The sequence below is a fragment of the Tenrec ecaudatus genome, chromosome 12, assembly GCF_050624435.1.
Source record: "Tenrec ecaudatus isolate mTenEca1 chromosome 12, mTenEca1.hap1, whole genome shotgun sequence".
In the NCBI taxonomy this organism is placed as follows: Eukaryota; Metazoa; Chordata; class Mammalia; order Afrosoricida; family Tenrecidae; genus Tenrec; species Tenrec ecaudatus.
This window is the reverse complement of record NC_134541.1, coordinates 102,123,340-102,134,807: the sequence shown is the minus strand read 5'-3', so window position 1 is coordinate 102,134,807 and position 11,468 is coordinate 102,123,340.

The following is an 11,468-nucleotide window of genomic DNA, read 5'->3' as shown; positions in this document are numbered from 1 at the left end:
ACATATATTTACAGAAGTAAGGCATGAGTATAGTCCTATAAGTAAAATAAAACTATGTAGGATTAAAGCACAAAATGTCTTTTCTTTCCCCTCCTACTTTTGCCTGCTGTCCACACCACCACTATCTCTAAATTCTGTAGTAGCCTTAACCTTCCCCCCACCCACCCCCAACTCCTTACCCATCTCCCACCTCCACTCCCAACAAAAGAAAACCCAGAAGTTATCTGACAGTTTAGGTAGAAGCCTCTGGCTTCCTAGGCCTTTTGCCTTTCGAAATTTAGCCCAGTGATTGCCCTCTGTCTCTGACAGAATCCCCTACAGCCTTGAGAGCCATTTATTTTAGGAGGACCTTACTCTGGAAAACAGGCTCCAACTCTGCTAGACATTATCCTCAAAAGACACCATCAATGGATAGATGGTGTGACTGAGTGGATGGTCTGCTCAAGTTCTGGTCTCAGAAGAATCCAGAATGAAATAAAACAGAGGATGTCTCCTCTTCTTCCTTCCCTTTCCCTCCCTACCACTTCTCTCTGGAAATGTTAGGTAACTAAGAGACAGGGGGTTGTCCCTCCCTTGCCTGCACAGGCCCCCCTAAAGGAGGTTGGGAAGAAAAATCAGGTGAGCATTAGCCACCCATTAAGACTTTAAATGGGCATGCGCCCACTCTGGCCCCCAAAGCTAAATGGGCATTACACCTGGGCAGCCCAAACTAGATCCAGGTGGGCTTAATTCAGCCAATGGGGTCAACGAAACCTTCTACCACGCCTCCCCAGCCTGAGGTTTGAAATACCCTGCAGTGCGGCAGGAAGCCCTTCTCTCTCTTTTTTCTCTGTTCCTAGTCAGAGGCTGGTAGGAGGCACACATGCGCTGCCTGCGCGGGTCCCTTCAGTGCCCGCTCTGGGCCTATCTGGAGGGCCCACAGTCTCTCTTCCCACTTGCTCTTACCCCTGCACCCGTCGGCGCAGGTCAGAGAGGATTCTCTCCTCTCATTTTACCCTGCGTCTGCAATCAGACTGTGCCAATCGCCCTCTGGCCTCAAGTCACCACATATGGGCTCTCAGTCCCACAAGGTTGCCTGTAGTATTCAATTGTGAGCCCCAGCACGGTGGCTCACCTGTGGTTTGGCATGCTTCCCTGAAACAGCGAGAGCTCTTTTGAGACTGTAAAACCTGAAATTTCTCCTGTCCATCAAAAAAACTCACTTGGATCACAAACCAGGCTTCAGCATGAATTCTTTCTGATGCAACACCAAGAACCTAGGTATTACCCACCTGAGAAACCTAACAAAAACATTTCCTGGTCAATCTCACACATTCCAACCCATGTTCCCCTCTTTTATTTTCATTTTCTCCAACAGAATAATATCATTCACATATCATACAATCCAATAGTGCAGTCACATCAAGAAGAGTTGTACAATCATCACCACAATAAGTTTTAGAACATTTTTGTCATTTTTCTACTCATTGTCATTAAGTCCCCATTTGCACCCAACCTCTTGATAATGTCCTGAAAGCTTTCTTTTGGGACCTGACTCTATAGCCAACGGCATCCTGAGTTTTCTTGGTATGATAAGGTAAGGCTAAATACAAATTGAAAGTTAAAATTTTGATTCTCCATGTTGTAAAAATAAAGAAGGAGTTCCTTTCCCTCATGTTCTTTCTGAAACATCTTTAGATAACTTATAGTTGTAAATTCTTTTTAGGTCTCTTTGGGGAAAGTATGTAAATCAAGGCTGACTATTAAAGTAGCTGGGAGCTTTTTCTCCCCACAGGTAACCATTAAGGAAGCTCACACTCCTCCTACCCAGTTTTTCCTGCCTTACAAGATGCTGGAAAGCTAAGGAGTTCCTCTGGGATGCATGAAAGCAGTGGGTTGTATTCCCTCAGCTATCTGCAGAAAGGCCAGACTGCTTTGTTTGGGCAATCTCGCTAGCAGAATACCTGTGATGTATCACATTATGGTAAAATGCTTATTTGAAAATAATATTTTTTTGGTTTTGTGGAGGTTTCCTGGGATGTGAGTAGGTTTTACTTTTTAGTAAATTCTCAACAAATGACACCACCATCCACCTTTATTTCCTAAACGGAAACATGAGCATCATCCTTGTTTCTAGCCTCTTCTTTTCCATCTTCATGGTCTGCAGTTCAAAGCCATCAGCAACTCCAAGGCAGAAATGACAGGCAGGAAGATGAGTGATAAAAGGGATTTTCTCTTTATCCCAACTCTTCCTGCCTGTCTTTTCTACGAGGCCACAATAAAGGGGGTTGAAAGGAATCAGGCACACGTTAGAAACCTATGGGGAGGATCCAAAGCTGGGCATGCGCACACCAAGGTCACTTGGGCACGCTGATGAAGGTCGCCTGGGCATGCGCACTAGCAATCCGCAACAATCCGTCACATATGCGTCTACAACACTCAACCACGCTGCCCTCGAGTAGGGGCAGGGGGAATAAAAAGCAGAGACTGAGGGCGGGCGCTCTCCCCATTTCAGTTCAGAGCGCAGGGTCTCTCCTGTGTGTGCAGCGTGAATATGATTCCCTATCAGAGCTTCCATGCTCTCCCTTCTGCACTCTCTCTCTATCTGACCCCTCCACCCCCAACACACACACACACACACACACACACACACACACACACTCACACACACACACACACACTCACACACACGTACTCTCTCTTTCCTGAGCTGGCTCTCTTTGGGCAGGTGTTTTTTCAGTTCCAACAATCCGGTCATTTTTCCACGTGGTTTTTCACACTCGCCTTGAGGTGGCCTTGCACGCTTTCCAGAGATAGAGTGTGCTCTGAGACTGTATTGCCCGTAACTTCCCTTTCCCTCATAGTAGTTACTTGACCTTATAAACGTGCTCCTGCTACATGAGTTCTTCCAGTGCTGAAAAGCAAGCACTGAGGTACACCATCCCGGAATCCGAACAGAGGGACTGGACTTTCTACTTCCATGAACAGCTATCGTTTCAGACACCCATCAGGGCTCACTGTGAGTCAGCATTGACTCGAAGGCAGTGAGTGAGCTGAGTGAATGTTTGCATCTCACACCAAAGCAATGGCCAAGAGCAAATGTAAAGATCAATCACATCAGTCACTGGCATGGAGGGAATCCAAACCAGCTCAGAGTGACCGTGTAGGACAGAGTCGAACTGGCCGGCGAGTCTCTCTTTCTCCGACAGAGTGCTGGTGCTTCCTGAAGCCAACAGTACTCTCTGCACCAGCACTCCCTTCGTGTCCACAGCTTCAGCTGTCCGCAGAATTGGCTCGCAGTGTGAGTCAGGTGGGGTGGCTGAGTGATTTAGGAGTGGCTGGGGGGCTATACTGCAGATCCTCAGGGCCATAGCCTCCAACTATGAGCAGCCTCCTCCAAGTTCCCCAAAGGGTGGGACAAATACTGTCCTATTCTGTGCATTCTGGACTCAGCAGGATAGTGTGGGTGGTGAGCAAGACCGTCACCATTTTGATGGGAGCCAGACAGGGTTAAGTGTCACCAATCTTGTGTTCATTGTAACCGTGTGTTTGGACCAGGCCAAGGGTTCAAAGTTTGGAATGTTAATTGCTCTTTGAGCTCTGGGGGGAGGCAAACAGGCCCCTCTAGCTCTCTCAGTCATTATTTAAGATTCATGAACTGCAAATGCGTAGTCCCCTAAATCCGACGGCCAGGGTCGGCTTCATTCACTCATCCTTCCCCACACCCATATCCCTCCTGCATGATATGTATATGAATTTAATTTTTGTTCTTGTTGAGAATAAACACAATAAGTAATTTCTATATGTGCAATTCAATGACTTTGAATATATTCCTGAAATTGTGCAATCATTCTCGCCCATCTTTTCTGAGATGTTTCTCCTGTATTAACATAAACTCACTGCCCGCAAAGGTTCTTATCAAAGCTTTTGAGTTGATGTTAGTTGGATCCCTTCTCGGTAGATCTTAAAATCACAGGGTTTAAGGCAGACATTTAGTAGTAGTTAAGCAAAACTGTTTACTTTTAAGAAAACGTCTATCTATAATTTAAGGTTTTAACATATATACATATATATACATATATATATACATATATATATATATAATGATTTAAGGTTTAAAGATGATCTCAGGTCATTAAGTCCAGGGATTTAACCAACCTCCATGACTCCAGAAAGTCTAAAGTCCAAGTGTATTTGAAATTCTGTTCTGCCTTTCCACTCTTTTTTATTATGATTCCGAGAGAGACAGAGAGACCACAGGCCGAATGAAGGAAAGAAGCCTGGTGGCAGGAAGCACTGGGAATGGCAGGGTATCAGGAAGGGTGTTCTCAGCAGCCTGGGACAATCTTCAAACCTGCCGACATCACACCCCTAGCTGATTCTAAACTCCAAGCTCATCAAACCCAAGACTCTTCGTTGACCTTTGCATGCCTGCGTCCTTGTCCATGCCAAAGGCAAGACCAGGCTGGCAGAGGGGAGAGCATGACCAGGTTTATGTTTGGACCTGAGAAATAGGACCAGTCCCAGGATTGGCCCATTCATAACCCAGAGATGCTGACAGGCCAAATCCCCCACACATGACTAAACCTCCTAGACAGTTCATTCAGTGGCAACTCAGTCAAGTCCCCAGGTGCTGTCCTTTCCTTTCCAGATAAATGCTGCTTTCTGTCTGCCGTTTCGTGGTCCATGCGTGCATTCTTCAGTTCGAGGGTCTGAGAGCCCCTGAACATGTCAAAGTAGTTGCAACGTTTTAGCGCCCAGTGTGGGGCCCCCTCCTACAGCGCGTATGGATTCCTGCCCGGTGCCTTTCCCTCTGCCTCCTCCTTTCAGTTCCCCCCTGAAGGGGTCGAGTCTGCATTGAGCAGGGGAAGCTCAACCTGGGCTTAGGTACTCTCAGACCCTGGAAGTTAGCCCAGTCCTGAGTCCTTTCTCCCTCCTCTTTGTAAAATTCCCAGTCTGGCTCCGAAGGCCAGGAAGTGCAAGTGGCCCCAAGATCACGGACTCATTCAGGTTGATCCTACAGTGCTGAGCAAACACTGAGTGACCAGTTCAGATCTGGTCTGCACAAATGAGCGGGAGGGGATTCCAGAGAGCTGAGCTAGGCCCTTGATGACAAATGGGGAGCCAGAAGCTCACTGATCACCCTTCATTCCACACAACCAGCAGGGCCACAAGGTCTCCCTCTGCAAGTTTTCGTTTTCTGATCCCTTTTAATGAGATTCTTATTACGAGCTCAGTGACACTTGCAGACATGCTTTAGCTGGATGGTAGATGGGGATGAGCTGCCATCAGTCAACCTCTTCTCTTAATGGACTCAAAGGATGGGCCCAGGAACTCTGGAATGAGGAGTTCCGGGCCTTAGAACCTGAAAGACTGAGCAAGTGTTGGGTCACTTCCATACCAGTATAGGGAGGCGAATGAATCGGGGGGAGGGCTGTGGTGGCCATGCCCCACTGAGTGTCGAGTCCTGTCTATAAGGGACGCTCTATGGTTAGAACTTGCTCCCGGTGCAGGTCTTTGTGATGGTCTCATTCCAGTTAGATGGGCACGTCTTTGTCTCCCCTTCTGACAACACCGCTGGACTGCATATAAAATAACGAGTCCCCATGTAACCCCCAAACCCTGAAGAAAGGGTGTTTTGTTTTCTTTCGAGCTAAGACTTGGTCCCAATATAAATTTTTTGATGGAGAACCATGTTCTTCAAAAAGGAACCATTAAAAAACACCATACTTCTGCTATAATTATTTAGCAAACGAGAGGGCAGGTAGTCTGTAGCTGCCTATGTTAAATCAAAGTCCCCTTTAAAAACAAACAAGAGCTCACTAGAGCTCCACACTGCCCACTTCAGAAAGTTAACTCAGGGCACTTTGTCACCAGGGTACATGTGCCCCCTTTCCCCCTCTGATGTAAATTAAGACAGGTCTGGGAAAGTTCTCAGATGGACCAGAAAACATATAAACACTTTCCAGGGACTGGCCCAGACTTTTGACCTTTCCCGAAGAGATGTAATGCTCTTGCTAGGCCAGACCCCTAATTAGTTCAGCGAAATCCAGTGTTGGAAGCATCTCAGGCCTTTGGAAATGACTGGTCCACTTTAAACGCATAGGATGATATGACCGCTGATGAACAAGCCTGATTTCCGGTAGGCCCCTGAGAAGACCCAGAATGGGATCCCGGTAAGCCTGAAGATTGGAAAAGGAGGTATTTCCAAACCTACCCCCTTGAAGGCCTCGGAAGATCTTGGGGAAATCCCCTTACTTACTCTCTAAGCTTTCACCATTAATCAGGAGAAAAGAGAAAATCCCGCGGCATTTCTGGAGTGATTAAGGGATCTATGAAGAAGCACACCCCTGTCTCCCCAGATTCACATGTGTGTCAGGTCCTATGACAGGACAACTTTATCAGCCGAGCAGCCCCAGGCATAAAGAGGAAAGTACAGGAGCTGGCACTTAACCCTGACTGGAGCCTTGACAACCTCTAACAGATTGTCACCTTGGCCTTTACCATCCATATCAGGAGAGGAGAGGGGACAGGGAGAGGAGAGAGAGAGCTCTGGCAGACTAACTTTGTAGCTCCGGGCCACCTTTAGGGGACAGCTTCTGGGACTTGTTACCTCTGTGGTCAGCAGGGCCACTTCCAAAGGAACTGCCCCACCGAGCCAAAGGAGCTCCTAAGCAATGCAGAGGAGACCCTGAAGGAGGGATTGCCCAGGGCAGTGTGTGGGCTGTCACCCTCGGGAGCCCTGGGTGCGCCTGATGTCCAGGGCAAGGCTCAGTCTCCATCCCACTCTCCTGTCCTGGCTCTCTGTCAAAAATAGCACCCAAGTCTGGGGAATGTCAGTTTTTCTCTCAGTCTTTGTGGAGAAGTGCTGTTTATTCATGCCTCCTGATCATGCCAGAAAGCCCTACTCCCTAAATAGGGAGGGATTTGTTATCTAAGTTCCAGACAACAATTTATTTGTATGAATGTGGGCCAAGAGTCAATCCTTTGCTTGGCCGTAGTGAAAGAAGAAATCACCCCAGAGGTCTGAGCAGTTCAGGAAAAAATAGGAGAAACCAAGACCCTACCTACTCTGATTAAATTTAGAGACCCCCACCTCATTCCCCATCCACAGGCAGTACCCACTCAGGCCAGGAGCAAGACAGGGCTTGTTCAAAGTAATTGAGAATTTAAAAGTTCAAGGTCTTGTGGTACCCTGCAGTAGCCCTGGTAATACCTTCATCCTAGGAGTTCAGAAATGCCATGGGAGTTGGAGGTAGGTCCAGGATCTAAGACTGGCCGATGTGGCTATGATTCCCAAACACCCAGTAGTCCCAAGCCCCTATGCCCTGCTCTCCTCTGTCCCCAAGGGAACCGAAGGGTCCACAGAATTAGACCCAAAGGATGTAGTCCTTGGTCTTCCCTTGCATCTGGACTCCTGTTGGAGCCAGCCAACGAGTCGAACCATCCTGAAAGGGTGAGTGAGGATTAAGGAAAAAAAGAGCGAGAGAAAGGATTGAGAGGGCAGCAGTCTGATGGACGGAAGCACCCGAGTTTATTCTACACACTCCTTATATCCATGCAGAAACATCCCGGGGTTAATTATCTCATTGTTAAGCAAGCACGTTTGATACACATAGCAACTCTATCTTCTGCCAAGCCAGACATTCTTTTTTTTTAAAACATTTTATTAGGGGCTCATACAACTCTTATCACAATCCATACATATACATACATCAATTGTATAAAGCCCATCCGTGCATTCTTTGCCCTAATCATTTTCAAAGCATTTGCTCTCCACTTAAGCCCTTTGCATCAGGTCCTCTTTTTTTCCCCTCCCTCCCCACTCCCCCCTCCCTCATGAGCCCTTGCTAATTTATAGATTGTTATTTTGTCATATCTTGCCCTATCCGGAGTCTCCCTCTCCCCCACCCCTTCTCTGCCATCCATCTCCCAGGGAGGAGGTCACATGTGGATCCTAGTAATCAGTTCCCCTTTCCAACCCACTCACCCTTTACTCTCCCAGTATCGCCCCTCACACCCCTGGTCCTGAAGGTATGATCCACCCTGGATTCCCTGTGCCTCCAGTTCCCATATGCACCAGTGTACAACCTCTGCCCTATCCAGTCCTGCAAGGTAGAATTCGGATCATGGTTGTTGGGGGGAGGAAGTATCTAGGATCCAAGCCAGACATTCTTGAGAAAATTAAACAACCTGTTTTTCCCAGACCTTGCATACTTTCTTGTCCTTGTTCTTAATAGTCTGTTCAAAACGTGAAGTTACAGAGGAAATCAGCAAACACTGACACATAGTTCATGAGACTTCTCAGCCATTTCAAGGTTGAGTCTAAATGGCCTTCAACAGACTCCCACTATGTATGTGCATTTGAAAACCCCTCAGATCAGACAGCCCAACTCACCTGGACTGTCCTCACCCAAGAGTTCTGAGAACGTCCTCACTTGTTCCATCGGGGCTTTGCTCAAGACCGGAGTCATTTCTCTCTGTTTTAAAGGATGCAGATGCCATCCTTTCTTGTCCACCTTCTGAGAGTGTCTGCATTGAAGCTGTCATGGTCTATTAGCCCAAGGTGGAGACAAAATTTCATGGGACAAGCTCAGCTGTTCCAACAGCAAGTCTGATACCTGGGATTAGTACTATGAGAAGGCTCTAGAGTCCTAGGGAAAGGGGGAATTGAACCCATAGTCACGTATTGGGTTCTGTTCACTCTGGGTCCCAGGACACAGCGAAATTATTTGTCCCTGTCCACTCTTCTCAAGGAAACCCAGAAACAACACTGTTTCCATCAACCTCCCTTGGGAGCCTGAGGCAGAACAAACCTTTAAAACAATTGAGCTCTTAACTTCCCATTGTGCAGAGCTTCCATGTACAATTAACTGGAAGAACAGGGATTGCTAACCCAAACCAGGGGTCCCGTGCAACAACCAATTGCACAGATACCAAAGGATGGCCTCACTGTCTCTGAGTGGTGGCAGCGGCGGCCCTGATAACTCCTGAGGCAACTAAATAGACTCAAGGAAGAGACTTGATCGTGGACACCTCACAGGGTTTCACCAGGGTCCTAAATGTTAAGGGGAGCCTGTGACTTTCTGACAACCTCCTGGTGCACTGTCAGGCTTTGCTACAAGAAGGCCTGGTGATGCCAATTCAAACTTATACTTCACTAAGCCATGCAACCTTCTTACCAGGAGAGAGGTCCTGCTTCACTGTCAGTGAGTCATCCTGCAGATCTGTACCACCAAGGGTGGCCCAAAACACACCCCTTTGGGAAGTTCTGACCTCCAACCCTTCTTAGAGTGCATTCCAACAGCCCTGGCTGAAATGTGGCAGGAATTAGGATGGCCTGGATTAGCAGTTGCCTTTGGTTCCATCACTAATTTGACAGAGATCATTCATGTATTGGCCAATGCCAGTGAAATGCCTTCGGGGCCCAAAAATCATCCTTACGTTCAATAGCAGAGTAGGTCATGGATCACAGGAGATAGGTGTGCCCTCACCAACCCCCACTGTTGTTTCTGGGTGAACTTCCCACCAAGTAGAGACCAGTCTAAAAGCAATAGATAAAGTGGTTAACTGGGCCCATCTAAAGTTTTATATAAGAACTCAAGAAGAATCCTGGTAGAAATGGTTTCAATCTCGGTTCCCAGAGATCAGACCTCCGGTAACTTTGCCTGGACCTCTGGTAACTATGTTAGCTGTTTGCCTTTTTGGGTCATGTCTTTTAAATTTGGTAACAAAGTGTGTATGTTCTAGACTCCAGCAGTTTCAGACATGAATCATGGGGGCCCAGGGAATTGAAATAACCTTAGTGAGTTTAGAGACCCTATCCCTGTAGGAGACAGCTGACTCAGAACCATGCGCCTCAAACGATTTTCTGCTGTGGTCCACTAGCTAGACCCCTGTGGAGAAACCCCAAGGCTGATTCAAACCCAAGACTCTTTACTGGCCTTTGTATGTGTCATACTTCCTTGTCCACGTCCAGAGAGGGGAGAGCATGACTGGGTTTATGATTGGATATGAGAAATAGGCCAGTCCTGGGATTGGCTGGGTTATAACCTGGAGATGCAGACAGGCCAAGTACCCCACACCTGATAAAACCCCCTAGACATCATTCATCAGCAACTCACTTGAGCCCCCACCTCCTATGTCAGGGGCTCTCCCCCGCCCCACCCCTTTCCAAATAAACTCTGTTTTCTGCTTACCGCTTTTTGGTCCATGCGTCCATTCTTCAGTTCGAGGGACCACGAGCTCTTAGACCCAGCAGAGCGGTTACAACAATTGGTCTATCAAAAAAAAAAAGACATTTTGATCAAAATGCTCGGGAATGATAGCCAGGCACCACCCCGTTCTTATGGTTGCTTGCAAAGGGGAGGGCATTGTTCACGGAGACAATGAGCCACACATTTTATTCCCTCCTCCTATTTTCGGCTCTCCTTCCTCTGCTGCTCCAGGTAAAGAGAGGTCGATTACTGTATCTTGGGTGACCATTTGTAAGTGCTTAGGACACCAGTCACTGGAATGAACTAGGAAGTAGAACAGACGCACTAAGCACATTATTAGACCAATTAGTTGGGCTGTCCATGAAACCATGACTCTAACCCTCCAAACTAAGGAACCAAGTCCCGTGAGGTGTTTGCTTGGTTGTATATAAGGAGTTTCAGCACCTATTCATTTATTTATTTATGTCATTGTTATAAATATATCAGTCACGTGAGTCTTGCCATTTCAGCTTTTTACATTAAGTGCTTGGCCATACCTGTCTTTCATCGATGCTAATTCGCATCACCATAAACTAAAACTCAATGCTGCATAGGCAATTATCCTCCCCTTCATTCTTTCCCAGGCTCAGTAACCACTAATAAACATTGGTCTCCACACATTTGCCTGTTCCTTTCTAGCTATCTAAGTGAGGACATATAATATTTGTCCTCCTGTGACTGGCTTAACCTAGTTTCTTCAAGCAGCATCCACAAAATAGCATGTGCCATGACTTCTTTGACCTTATTGACAGTATTAATCTGTATGTAGGACATCACATTGTGTTTATCCATTCATCTGCTGGTGGGCTTTTAGGTTGTTTCTACCTTTTGGCTATTATTAGTCCTGCAATGAACATGGGTGCACAAGACTCTGTTTACAAGTCTTTTGGGTATATACCTAGGTGTTAGACTGGGCTCTCTAGAGAAGCAAAGCCAGTGATACTTGTATGTGTTTGTACACAGAGAGATTGATATCAAGAAATGGCTCACATAGTTGTAGAAGTAGGTGAATGCAATCTGGTTCAATTCAGATGAAGGTTGAAAGCTTCTCCCAACTCCTATAGCTGCAGGGGCTTGATAAACAGGAAGCAGGGAGATGAAGCAAGGAGACCTCAGGCTGGTGGATGCTTAGCTGAATGAATCCAAGATCAGACAAATGAATCATAGGTCAATGGCCCGTGGCTGATGGCTCTGAGTATCAGTAGGTGTTGTAATGGGAGATCAAAAAACCAG